The sequence below is a fragment of the Panthera leo genome, chromosome A2 (genome assembly GCF_018350215.1).
Source record: "Panthera leo isolate Ple1 chromosome A2, P.leo_Ple1_pat1.1, whole genome shotgun sequence".
Classification (NCBI taxonomy): domain Eukaryota; kingdom Metazoa; phylum Chordata; class Mammalia; order Carnivora; family Felidae; genus Panthera; species Panthera leo.
This window is the reverse complement of record NC_056680.1, coordinates 122608905-122623176: the sequence shown is the minus strand read 5'-3', so window position 1 is coordinate 122623176 and position 14272 is coordinate 122608905. Positions and strand designations below refer to the sequence as shown.

Here is a 14272-nt window from a genome sequence, read left to right as displayed (position 1 = left end):
ATTTCTTTTTTGTTTGCATTTAAAATAATTCAGACATCACCTTATTTAGAGGTACTGAATTAAGCCTATAAAGAACCTGAAATCCAGTTTTAATCCTTATTCTCTTTTAAATTAGGGATTGTAATTTGTCTCCTCAGTACAGTAAGTTATTTGAAATCCAGTGCCATGAACCTTATCTGAGGTTCCCCCCACCTTTAAAAATGTCAATCAAGGAAATCTACACAATTCCATTTTTGTGTCAGCAGGTGGCAGACTTCTCTCTGCTATGGCTTAGTGCTGGCTTTCTAAATTACCTTTCTTGTTGATACATTTTTATGTTTACTCTCTCATTGCTGCTTAAACCTAAAGGTTTGCCACCCCAAAATGTGCCACTTTGTCATGTGAATTATTGTGAACTGAAGCCAGTCAAGACCCAGAGGGGTCAGGAAAAGCTTTTTACTGCCCTTCTACCTGCCTAAAAGAATTTAGAAAGGGGCGTGTACCAGGAAGAGAGCTATTACCAGAGATTGCTTTTTTATCTGAGAGATTTACCTGCATGGAGGCAAATGTTGCTCTTCTCATTTTCCTGGAATTGCCTTCCTCCCCTTTGAAGCCCCAGACCTCTACCCCTTTCTCCTTAGCTCAGGATGGTTTATAAGCCTCAATTGCCTGACTGCTTTTAGGTCTCTTATCTTTGTGGGTTCCCATAGGTGTGAAATTAAGGATTTCTTTTCTGTTAATCTTTTTAGTTAATCTTTTTAGTGTGGGTGGTCTCAGCAAAGAACATAAAAGGGTAGAGGGAAAGTTATCGTTCTGCCCTTACAAACCATTAATCTATAAAATTTAAACCAACTGACACTCTTCTGCCATTATAGATGTAAATTCCATTGTCTATTTTTTTTCCATATATGTTGTTTATTTTCCTCATTTGCAAGGTGCTAGTAGATTACAGCGTTTTATTTAGTGGTTGATTGGAAGGTTGCTTAATTTGTTTGGCAAGTTCCTGCTTGTAAGTGGGTGGAAATAGATAGTCACATGTTTAACGTGATGTGGGTTCCCGCAAGATCCTTCCTGTCCCCATTTTATCTCTGAAGCCTTGTCATGGCACAGCCCTCTCGTTTATTTTACAGCAAATGCCCCACTCAGAGCCTGGGTTCAAAACACCATCATCAAAAAAAACCAAAATTTATCTAGATTTCTCTGTGACACCATTAGTGTTGTAAGGTAATGAGACCCTCAGTCAATTTTGATGGAGGGAGATAGGAAAAGCGTGAGAACCTAAGCATAACAGCATAGTGAAAAGTGACAAAACAGAAACCCACTGAAGTTACTTCAAGAAAACAGGGGGCTACCCTGGGGCTAACACTAGAAAACACTTAGAAACTGATTCCCATTTGCGTTAGCTGGGCACCGCCCTATCATCCTGTGACCTGGAGAAAGGAACTAAGATTTGGGGGTGTCTACTTATGGTTAAATTCACTGTGCATGTTTACTTTATTTAATCCTTAAAAACACAGTCCAGCTAGTAATGTTGTCATAATATGTATTAATTTGCTTAGGAACTAGCTTAGTAAGTAGCAGACCAGCCCTCAGTATGCTTAAAGAAAGCCTGCTTCCCACTTGGGAATAAGAATTGCTTTAATGAAGTGTTGTGTTGCTGATCTTTAAAAATGTTATCTCTTTCCAGACGCCTGGGTGGCCCAGTTGGTTAAGCGTCTCACTTCTGCTCAGGTCATGATCTTGCGCTGGGCTCTATGCTAACAACTCAGAGCCTGGAGCCTGCTTCAAAGATTCTGTGTCTCCCTCTCTTCTCTGCCCCTTCCCTGCTCATGCTGTCTCTGTCTCTCACAAATAAATGTTTAAATTTTTTTTTTTAATTTTTTCTCTTTCCAAGTTAAATACTTTATTCTATTTCATCTTTTTGATGGTTTTGTCACATGGCTTAGTTTTGGTAGGATGGGGAAATCTAGTGTTCCATAATTAATTCAGTTATTCTGTAATTTATAAGTATTGTATCTTATATAATAAAGATAAAATAATTTATTTAACAAGTTTCATAATTGCTGACTTGAACTCTAGAGTATCTGGTAAGGGAATGAAGTCATAACATATAATGTTTGAGAGTTTAGTAGTTGGTGAATCCTTGGGTCAGACTCAGCACTGCCACAATCTGATGGTTTAGCCTTGGAAAATTTTGTGGTTTTAAAAAAATGTTTATGTACTTTGAGAGAGACAGAAAGAGCATGAGTAGGGGAGGGGCAGAGAGAAGAAGAGAGAATCCCAAGCACGCTCCACATTCAGCTCAGAGCCCAATGTGGGGCTCAGTCTCACAACTGTGAGATCATGACCTGAGCCAAGACCAAGAGTCAGCTGCTTAATCGACTGAGCCACCCAGGCACCCCTAGCCTTGGACAATTTCTAAGTCTCAATTTCCAGTTCTCCAGAATGGAGAAGATTCACCTAAAAACTCCTCTGCCCCCTTGTTTCTTTCAGGGTATTATATTAAGAATATGTTCTGTCTTTGTGTTTGTATTGTTTATTTTACTTGGTATTTTAAATAATGCCTTTAGGAGAATTCCAACAGTGCATTCTAAATATCTACCCTGGGTTGTTAAGATTAAAAAGAGATGATATGCATATAGTGCCAAACTTTGTTTACCACATAGTAGTTATTCAATAAATGCTAATCCTCTTTTCTTCCTTCTTGAGGTAAAGCATTCTTTTCACAGCTGTCTTGTAGACATGATGTTCTCTTATAGGAGCTTCATATTAAGTAATGATTTAACAATTGTCTCTAAACAGTATTCTGTTTGAGCTCTCAGGCCTGGAGATAAAAGCAGAATGTCTAATTATATCATCATACATCTTTCTTAAAGTTATAAAGATTGGGAATGGAGGGGCACCTGGGTGGCTCAGTTGGTTAAGATCATGGCTCAGGTCATGATCTCATGGTTAGTGAGTTCGAGCCCCTTATCGGGCTCTGCACTGACAGTGCCACTGCAGAGCCTGCTTGGGATTCTCTCTCTCTCCTTCTCTCTCTGCCCCTCCCCATCTCTCAAAATAAATAAATAAAACTCAAAAGAAGAAAAAGAAAAAGATTCGGAATGGAGAGAGAATGTTGAGCAACAGTTTTTCACCTGAGTACCTAGCCCTCTAGGGCCTAATCCTTGCTGGCCTGCAATCATAATTTGTACGTGGTTAAATTGACCTGAGTAGCATACTTACAGGCTTGGCATATATAATTATAATATCATTTTCAGTTACTGAAATTTAATTTCACTAAAGTTGTATGAGAAACATGGGCTTTTATAAAGAATAAAGCTTCTACATGTATTTCACTAATTTTGAATCCCCTCTAATACACTAAAAACAAGCATATCATATGATAGAGTATAGATGTTTAAAAATTTATTCATGAAGTTCACATGTGTGGATTTCCAGTCATATGGCTCTGTTTTAGGGAAGTTTTAATAATTAAGGACTCATTAGTACCTGAATTAGATCCAGTTTTTTATAAAGAATTTCTCCCTTTTAATTTACCTGTTTTAAGCTTAATTTTCCCCTGATTATCTTTTTATTTTATATGATATAATGCATGCTGATATAAAAAAATTACTACATCTAGGTAAACAAAAAGAAGTAATCAGCAATTTTCACCAGCTTAAAAAAAAACAAACAGATTTTAGTATACTCCTTTGTTTTTCTATGCATGTAACTGTTGTCCTTTGTCTCAGCATGAGATTATATTGTAGCATTGTTTTTATTTTTATATTTTTAAGTTTACTTATTTATTTTGAGAGAGCTATAGCACTAGCAGGGAAGGGACAGAGAGAGAGGGAGAGAGAGAATCCCAAGCAGGCTCAGCACTATCAGTGCAGAGCCCAATGTAGCACTTGAACTCACCAACTATGACATCATGACCTGAGCTAAAATCAAGAGCCAGGCACTTAATGGACTGAGCCACCCAGGTGCCCCTGTAACATTGTTTTTAATAAGATTATTCATTTATTAATTTATTCCTTACCAGTTCTATACTTATTTTAGAGTATTATATTCCTTTATGTTATTATATCATAATTTATTTTAGCAAGTTCTTCATTGTTGAGCATTTAGATTGTTTTCCATTTTTCATTATGGTAAATAATGTATCAGTAAATATTCATGTAGCATCTTTGCAAATCAGTAACTGTTTAAGTAGAATGCTAGGTCAAAGGACATGCACAAATCTAAGGCTTTTGAATGTACTCTCGGGTTACCCCCTGAAAAGTTTGTACCAATTTACATTTCCACCAGCAGTATATACAAGTACCTAGCTCCCTGTTTTCCTGGGAAGAGGTGTCATTTTTTTTTCTCATTTTTACCAAATAATATGTTTTTAAATATTCAGCTGAACCTTTAAAAATAATAGTGGCCATTTATTTTCTTCTTTTCTGAATTGTCTAAGTTATTTTTCTTGATTTGCAAGGGGTTTTATAATGATTTTAACCATGAGAGTATGTTAGGAATGTATTTTTCCAAGTCTTTTTGTTTCACTTCCATTTTTGAGTAGTCTAAGAGTGACCCTCCTTTCAAATCTTTAAATGTGTGCTATTGACTGCTGCTGCTTCTTTTTATTGAAGTGTAGTTGACATACAGTATTCTGTTAGTTTCAGGTGTATAACATAGTGATTCAACAGTTCATGCTCACCATGATAAGTGTAGTCGTCATCTTCACCATACAAGATTATACAGTGTTATTGACTATATTTCCTATGCCCTACTTTTCATCTCCGTGACTTTATTTCATAACTTCCAGTTGGTGTTTCTTTTTTTTTTTTTTAATGTTTATTTATTTTTGAGAGACAGAAACAGAGCGTGAATGGGGAGGGGCAGAGATAGAGGGAGACACAGAATCCAATGCAGGCTTCAGGCTCCGAGCTGTCAGCACAGCCCCGACATGGGCTTGAACCCACAAACCGTGAGATCATGACCTGAGCTGAAGTTGGACGCTTAACCGACTGAGCCACCCAGGCACTTTGTACTTCTTAATCCCCTTTATCTTTTTATCCCAATTCCCCACCCACCTAAATGCCTTCTTTAAACCAATGTACTAATTCTTTATAATGCTTTACGGAGCTTAATTTGTATATGACTCCTCATTTACACATTATGACTTCATTCGATATACAGAGTGGGAGGAGAATCTAACATAATGTTTAAATAGTTTGTGTAGCTTACTCATTAGTTTATCCTCCCAGCCAAAGAATGAGGAAGTTTTTCTTACTCCAGAAAAAGTAGTAAGGTAGGATTTTACCTCAATAGATAATTTTCATTTTACCTTCATAAATATGGCTTAACATATGGCATGTCCATTTTGTCCAAAGATGTAGTAGCATTATATGTATTTCTTAATTCTTACATTTTGCGACATGTAACTTTTTTTTTATTAAAAAAAAAAGTTTTTTAGTGTTTATTCTTGAGAGAGAGAGAGAGAATGAGTTGGGGAGGGGCAGAGAGAGAGGGAGACACAGAATCCAAAGCAGGCTCCAGGCTCTGAGCTATCAGCAGAGAGGCCGACGTGGGGCTCAAACTCACGAGCTGTGAGATCATGACCTGAGCTAAAGTCAGACACTTAACCAACTGAGCCACCCAGGCACCCCTAGAAAATTTTTTTTAATGTTTAATTTTATTTTTGGGACAGAGAGAGAGACAGTGTAGGTGAGGAGTGGCAGAGGAAGAGGGAGACACAGAATCCAAAGCAGGCTTCAGGCTCTGAGCCTCAGCACAGAGCCCAACTTGGGGCTTGAACTCATGAACCATGAGATCATGATCTGAGCTGAAGTCAGATGCTTAACCAACTGAGCCACCCAGGGCCCCAGGCCATGTAACTTTTTAAAAATAATATTTGTTTTCTTCTGGGCATAAGGTAGGTTCATTACAGAAAATTTAGAAAATACCAAAGAATATGAAGAAGAAAATACAGTCAGCTGTGATCCTTTATTCCTCTGTAATGACTGTTAATTGAGTTTTATGATATATTTGATTCAGCCATGTTGAGTGATTATCTATACTATTGAATTTAGCTTGTTACTGCATTATTATTTAGGACTGTTTTTTTACTTTTTTTTTTTTAATTTTTATTTATTTTTGAGAAAGAGAGATAGTGTACAAGTAGGGGAGGAATAGAAAGAGAGGGAGACACAGAGTCTGAAGCAGGTTCCAGGCTCTGAGCTGTCAGCACAGAGCCAGCCCTATGCGGGGCTCAAACCCACGAACTGCAAGTTCATGACCTGAGCTGAAGTCCTACGTTTAATGGACTGAGCCACCCAGGCGCCCCTAGGACTTTTGTATCTATATTCATATGTGAACTTAGGTTATGTATCCCCTTTTTGTACTACTTAAAAAAAATTTTTTTTAACGTTTTTTTATTTTTGAGACAGAGAGAAACAGAGCATGAACGGGGGAGGGTCAGAGAGAGAGGGAGACACAGAATCTGAAACAGGCTCCAGGCTCTGAGCTGTCAGTACAGAGCCCGACGCGGGGCTCGAACTCACGGACCGCGAGATCATGACCTGAGCTGAAGTGAAACGCTTAACCGACTGAACCACCCAGGCGCCCCCCCCCCCAAAATTTTTTTTTAATGTTTATTTATTTTTGAGGGAGAAAGAGACAGAGCATGAGCGGGGGAGGGACAGAGAAAGAGAGAGGGAGACATGGAATCCGAAGCAGGCTCCAGGCTCTGAGCTGTCAGCACAGAGCCTGACACAGGGCTTGAATCCACAGAGGTAAGATCATGACCTGAGCTGAAGTTGCAAGTTTAACTGACTGAGCCACCCAGGTACCCCCCCCCCCTTTTTGTACTATTTTTGATAGGCTTTTGATTCAGGGTTTTATACTAGTTTCATAAATGGAATTGGATAGCTTAACCTCTTTTTTATGTGTTGTTAAGCAGTTTATATCTAGCATGGAGCCCTTTAAAAGTTTGAAAGAGATCACCAGTATGATGCCTGACTATAAAGTATAAAGCACTTTGAAGGCCATTCTCTGATAAACCTACTTTTATAAGTTCCATTCTGATGAACACATGTTCCATTGTTGAACATATGTTACCAAAACTTTTCATAGGTTAAATTAAGTACTTTGGTCTAACATACTGAGTTTATTAATATTTAAGGAAGTTTTTTTAGTCCTTTTAGGACTATATTTTGTGGTTTTTTCTATTTACATACTTTTAAAACTCAAGTTCTCATTCATCCTCCGTATAATTTCAAGTAATCCTTTGCTATAAGTTATTTATAAGTTTGAATCTCTTTCAAAATAAATTTCTTCATCATTTTCTTACCTTTCTATTTTTTAAATGAGTTTATCCTGCAGAGCAAAAAGAAGATAGTAAGTTTTTGTACTCTCCATTTAGAGGTATTGGATATAATAACATGAACAATAAAAGCATAAATAACATAACCATTTTTGCTATTTTTTTAGTATAACCCATACCAAAAGAACAATCTTAAACAATACTGTTTCTTTTCAACAGACAGAATACCAACTGTGTGATTGTGGAAGGAGTCCAAAATTAAAACAAAGTTTTTCTTCTTGTTCCATTTCAGGTACAGAGATCAGATATAATAAAATGGAAACAACAATTTCAGTGCTAAGCATCTTGGAATATTAGAACATAGTGCCTTTCAGAGGAGAGCCAGTGAAGACTCCCTTCATTAATGATACAGTATTACATCCAGTTTTCTTGAACTTTTTTTTTTTAATGTTTTTATTTATTTTTGAGAGAGAGAGATAGCAGGAACTGGGGAGGGGCAGAGAGGGAGACTCAGAATCCGAAACAGGCTCCAGGCTCAGAGGTGTCAGCACAGAGCCCAACAGGGGACCAAAGTCGGGTGCTCAACCAACTGAGCCACCCAGGTGCCCCCAATTTTCTTGAACTTGACCTACCTGTTGCAACATACATGTCATTTCCTCTAAAGGAGTTTAAACTACAGAATTTACTACTTTTTAAGTTAAAAAAGTTATAAACCATGTTTGAGAACTGCATTTGAGTTTCTGAAAATTAAGTTACTCAATCCTAGATTTTTGCAGAGTTTTTAAGAAATGCATTGAGATTAGAACCACAGGTTTTCCTCAGTTTGCATATATGCCTGTAAATTCATAAATGCAGCAGTCAACTTCACTAACAATCACCTAATAGGATAAGTTTTTGGAATGATTTTAAATGAGAAGAAACTTACAGAAGATCTTTACTTCCTGTTCATCCCAAAATGGAAGGATTCATTGTTCCATCTCTGATTTGGCTCCTTAAACATTTAAAATTGTATTCATATAAACATTAACAACATCTGTTTCAATTCTGTGTTGATCAGTCACAGTGTTGAAGTTAGTTGACTCTTGCCTTCTTTAGAGGAGTTATAAGAGAAGTCAAATGCTTAGATGGATGTTTTACATGTTTAAAAAATCATCTTTCTATATATATCATACAGCAATTACAGGAATTAGCAGGAACAAGTTTTGCAAGAATCCTTACAGAGAGTATTGCATCTCACCTCCTACTGAATGGTCTTTCTTATATGATTTTATTGTTTTGTTTGGAATACTTTCCTAGGGTGTCAGTCACATTCAGATTGGAGTTTAAAAATACATTCCATAGCCAAACTATAGGATCATGGTAAACTGAGTTAGTAGTTATGTCTTAGATTAAATAGTTGAGAAATAAAGTATACTTACTACAGGTTTTATGTAGAATTGTGAAGGGATTTCTTTCACATACAACTATGAAGTAATGGAGTACTTTTATTCCCTTTACTTCTCAGCCCCAAGATTAAAGGGAAAGTGAATCAATCAATAAATAAGTTATTAAGGTTTAAACAGATAGATTTGATTTTCTGTGGACTTTTTGTTTTTTCATTATTTCAGAATCTTGAGAAACTTTTTGATGGCAAATATGAAGTGATCATTTTTAGCTTTTCAAGTTGATTGAATAATTGACAGTATCTAAAAAGTTGTAACTAGTTACTCAGAAGTACAAATGGGTATCTTTTTTTCTCATTGATAAAGACAGCCAGTTTCAGTGTTATAAGGGGAGACAAATCTTCCACAGATTTGAGTCCTGTACGAGAAGTTCTGTGCTCTTTGGCATATCAATTACGAGCGTAGAGTTTCCTTTAGGAGCTTCATGAGTGATTTGTTTCTATGACCAGGAGTAAAGAAACTCCCAAGGCAACAGGGACCAGTCATCGAGTCCACTACTGAATGGTCTTCATTGTGCTGCTAAAAAGCCTCCAACTTCTTACTTCTGAAACCTTTATATTCCCTTTCAAAAACAAAACATCGTATCTGAGAGCGATTTCAAACAAAATTCATTTTCTTTTTCTCTGTACTTTGATTGTGTTTGTGTTCTTGTTCTTTTTTTTTTTTTTTTTTTTTGTGGCACAGTTTCAAAACATTATTCTTATTCACAGACATCTTTAGCCCTCTCGTGTGTTATGTGTATATTATTGCCTAGAAACAGCATGATGTAATAAGAGAAAAGTCACATAAGTAGTAAGTAACCCCTTCAGACCTTAGATTTCTTATCAACAATAAAGAGGGAATATTATCTTTTTTGTAAGGCTTTACTGAATACATTAAAATGGAACATGTTACCAGGGAGCAAGAATATCCTGTCCCCTCAAGGTCCTTTTCGCTAGGCTAAGAATCAAATTGACATGAGACAGATTAACAGGAGGAAAAATCAAACTTAATAGCATACATCTGGAGAACCCACAAAGACATGGAAATTCCAAAGACAGGCAGAATGAAGTATGTATGTCATTGTGAACAAGGAGAAGGGGTCTGGGTCTTCAAAGGGAAGGAATGCAAGCCTGAGGAAGAATAAACAAATATTTGCTGGGCCACTTAGAAATGGTGGGACAAAGAGAGAACTTGGATCAAAGAGGCCTTGCTAGGTTCCTCTCTGTCCACTCTACCTAATTTATAGTAGTGTAGTTATCTATGATGATAGCTGTCTTTCTGGAGAAGGTCTTTTATCTGAATTATTATAGGCAGTTGTAAGGGGTAGGAGGGTGGAGGTAAAGAGCTTTTCCTAAATCTGCTGGGTCTTGATTATTTTTAACTCAAAATAATCTTTATTCTAAAGTGGGCCATCTTAGGGTAGCCCCTGCCCTTGGTCCCACAATATATAAAAGGCCATTGCATGCTTCTGGGACTCTGACACACAAGGTAAGAAAGTGCTTGAAAAAAAAGAAAAAAAAAAAAAAAAAAAAAAAAGAAAGTGCTTGAAAAATGTTAGTCCCATTTGGAGGGATAGCCCACCAGACATCCCATCCAACCCCCAGTTCCTATACCCACTGGGTGGAATTAAACTGTGGGAAAAGTTCCCTGTAGTCAGGAAGCCGTACTCCTATTTCCTCTCTTCTCTCCTTTCCTTAGACTAGCAGGACAGAACACCAGGGCACCAAAGCTATCTTCTACCTCTTTGATAATATACTAGTCATCTTTCTTTTCATACTGTATTTTGTTTTATTTTTTTAAAAAAATTTTTTTAATGTTTATTTATTTTTGACAGAGACAGAGACAGAGTGCGAGTGAGTTAGGGGCAGAGAGAGAGGGAGACACAGAAGCAGAAGCAGACTCCAGGCTCTGAGGTGTCAGCACAGAGCCCGACACGGGGCTCGAACTCACGAGCTGTGAGATCATGACCTGAGCCGAAGTCGGACGCTCAACCGACTGAGCCACCCAGGCGCCCCTGTATTTTGTTTTATTTTAGAGCAAACTGGGTGAATTCCTTGCTTTTGTCTCCCCATTAGAAATACTGTTTCACTAACTGACTTGTTTCGTTTAGCATAACACATTCTAGTTCCTCTACGTTGCAAATGGCAAGATTTCATTCTTTTTTTAACTTTATTTATTTATTTTGAGAGAGAAAGAGGAAGCATGCATGGGGGAGGGGCAGAGAGAGAGAGAGAGAGAGAGAGAGAGAGAATCCTAAGCAGGCTTTGGTCTATGAGTGCAGAGCCCGATGCAGGGCTCGAACTCAACAAACCCTGAGATCATGACCTGAGCTGCAATTAAGAGTCGGACACTCAGCCAACTAAGCCACCCAAGCACCCCATGATTTCATTATTTCTGATCACTGAGTAATATTCCATTGCATATATATACCACATCTTCTTTATCCATTCATTATTTGATGGATATTTGGGCTCTTTCCATAATTTGACTATTGTTGATAGTGCTGCTATAAACATTGGGGTGCATGTGTCCTTTCGAATCAGCATTTTTGTATCCTTTGGATAAATACCTAGTAGCGCAATTGCTAGGTCATAGGGTAGCTGAATTTTTAATTTTTTGAGGAACTTCCGTACTGTTCTCCAGAGTGGCTGCACCAGTTTGCATTCCCACCAACAGCAGAAGTGTTCCCCTTTCTCCACATCCTCGCCAACATCTGTTTTTTCCTGAGTTGTTAATTTTAGCCATTCTGACAGGTGTGAAGTGGTATCTCACTGTGGTTTTGATTTGCATTTCCCTGATGATGAGTAATATTGGACATCTTTTCATGTGTCTGTTAGCCATCTGGATGTCTTCTTTGGAAAAGTGTCTATTCATGTCTTTTGCCCATTTCTTCACTGGATTATTTGTTTTTTGGGTGTTGAGTTTGATAAGTTCTTTATAGATTTTGGATACTAATATCATTGCATTGTCTGAAAATGCATTGCATTGTCTGAAATTTAATTTTGTCTGAAATGTCATTTGCAAATATCTTCTCCCATTCCTTCGGGTACCTTTTAGTTTTGCTGATCGTTTCCTTTGTTGTGCAGAAGCTGTTTATCTTGATGAGGTCCCAATAGTTCATTTTTGCTTTTGTTTCCCTTGCCCCCAGAGACATGTCAAGTCTGAACTTGTTGTGGCTGAGGTCCAAAGAGGTTGTTGACTGTTTTCTCCTCTAGGATTTTGATGGTTTCCTGTCTTATATTTAGGTCTTTCATCCATTTTGAATTTATTTTTATGTATGGTGTAAGAAAATGGTCTAGTTTCATTTATCTGCTTGGCTGTCCAGTTTTCCCAATACTATTTACTGAAGAGACTGTCTTTTTTCCATTGGATATTCTTTCCTGGTTTGTTGAAGATGAGTTGATTGTGATTTCACTCATATGTGGAATTTAAGAAACAAAACAGATGAATATAGGGGAAGGGAAAGAAAAATAAGATAAAAATAGGGAGGCAAACCATAAGAGACTCTTAAGTACAAAGAACAAATTGAGGATTGCTGGAGAGGTGTTGGATGGGGGGAATGGGCTAAATGGGTGATGGGCATTAAGGAAGGCACTTGTTAAGATGGGCACTGGGTTATGTAAGTGATGGATCACTAAATTCAATTCCTGATACCCTTATTACACTATATGTTAACTAACTTGGATTTAAGTTAAAAAAAAGAAAGAAAGAAAAGAAAACACTGTTTCAAATCATCTGTCCATGATATTGACTAGCTCCAGGTGTTTTTATAATTTATTTTTTAACGTTCTTTTCTGATTATACACATTTGTGCTACTACTGTAACATTTTAAATCATTTTTTGTTCCCCATGAAATTCATTGTATAAAGCTCAGAAAAAAAAAAAATGGTCCCATAATCCCATCACAGATACTGTCTTATGTGTTCTATGTTAGACTTTACTATGCTTGTGTAAAGAATTCCCCCCAAATTGGACTCTTGCTGTAGATATTCTCATAACTTTTTTCACTCAATAGTAGATCATGTACATCTCCATACTGATCTCATAGAGCAGTACTGTCCAGTGATTTACAGGCATGAATTCTGAAGTCAGAGACCTGAGTTTGAATCCATTTCTGTCACTTGCCAGCTATAGCCTTAATTAATTCACCTATCAAATGAAGATAATGATAACACATACATTATAGGGTTATGAGTATTATATGAGATGAAGTATGTCAAGGACTTAGAAGTATCTGACACATGGTAAACGTACAATAAATTTTAACAATTAATAATAATGTTGGGAACTATAATCTTATATTTTATGTGTATACCACAATGTATTCACCTCTTTTATATTAATGATAATTTAGATATTGGGCATTTAGGTTGTTTATAATTTCTCAGTATTATAAAACAAGTCTGTAGTATGTATCTTTGTGTACTAGATGGCAGCTGTATATCTTTGGCGACTAGATCTTTGTGTACTGCCTTATTTCCTTAGGATAAAATCCTTAGGGCATAAAATTGTTGTGTCAAAAGGAATGTATATTTCTAAAGTTTTTAATAGTATTTCTAAATAGCCCTCCAAAAAGGAACTCTGACTCCAGCATCCTGTATTGTTGTTGAGAATGACTTATCTTGAGTCATCTTTCTAAGTGGTATCTTTAAAATTCTTATTATGGCTACCTATATTGATATATTGCAGGACAATTAAGTCATAATATTCATATATAATACAGAGTATTTTTAAAAAGGATCACCTGGTTGCCCTTGAGCCTCCATTAGTAGAGTATAAAAGATTTTCCTTGTAGAAGAATGTTTTGTTGTAAGTCTTCTCATCTTATTAAAATAAGATAGCTGTGCCAAGTTTTTAACCTTTGGTAGATACCAAGTTTGGATAATTTGTTAGTGGCCTTTTTAAAATTCGTTAACAAAAATTGGGAGTTTGTTTTTAATAGAGCATGCTACTTCACAAAATTTGATTACTGAAATGTTGCGTGAGTTCGATTTCTCTTGAACATAGAAAAGAGAGGGCAGATATAAAAATTTATTTACTAAAGTGTAGCTTCCTCATGTTCCTAATGATAAAGCTTCCCCGGGGGTAAGCATAACTTATCTATGAGGCCCTGACATATGGCATTAGCATATTGCAGTCCTGCTAGTCAAGTTAAAAACAAGACTTGTTCTCTTTAAAAGTTAAAAATATTTTTCTTCACAAAAGATTGACCACTTATTTCCAACAGGAAAGGCATGTTTTTCCATTTTTTAACAAAATTTTCAATGAAACTTAGTTTTCATTGTGTTCAAATTTTTTTTAGCAAATCTATGCATGGTCTTGATAAAATTTGCAGTGTAGGCATATGAAGAAAAACATAAAAATAAAAATCACTTAAATCCCAGTGCCCTGTAGTAAAGGCTCATAACATTCTAGTGACCACTTAGCATGCATCATGTATTTTTTCATGTATCTTAAATGCATCATGTATTTTTTCATGTGTCTTAAATGAGGTAATCTTTTAAAAATTGTGATAAAATACAACATCAAATTTACTATTTTAACTATTTTAAATATTTTTAACGTTTACTTATT

The 14272-nt window shown here is 36.5% G+C and overlaps 2 protein-coding genes across 5 annotated transcripts in view; both read left to right on the top strand.

The window, feature by feature from the left end:
- RP9 (RP9 pre-mRNA splicing factor) overlaps nt 1–14272 on the top strand; it is a 196191-nt gene that overhangs the window by 77632 nt on the left and 104287 nt on the right. The gene's annotated exons all lie outside the window — the stretch shown is intronic.
- Nucleotides 1–14272, top strand: part of NT5C3A (5'-nucleotidase, cytosolic IIIA) — a 51980-nt gene that overhangs the window by 17013 nt on the left and 20695 nt on the right. The window lies entirely within an intron of this gene.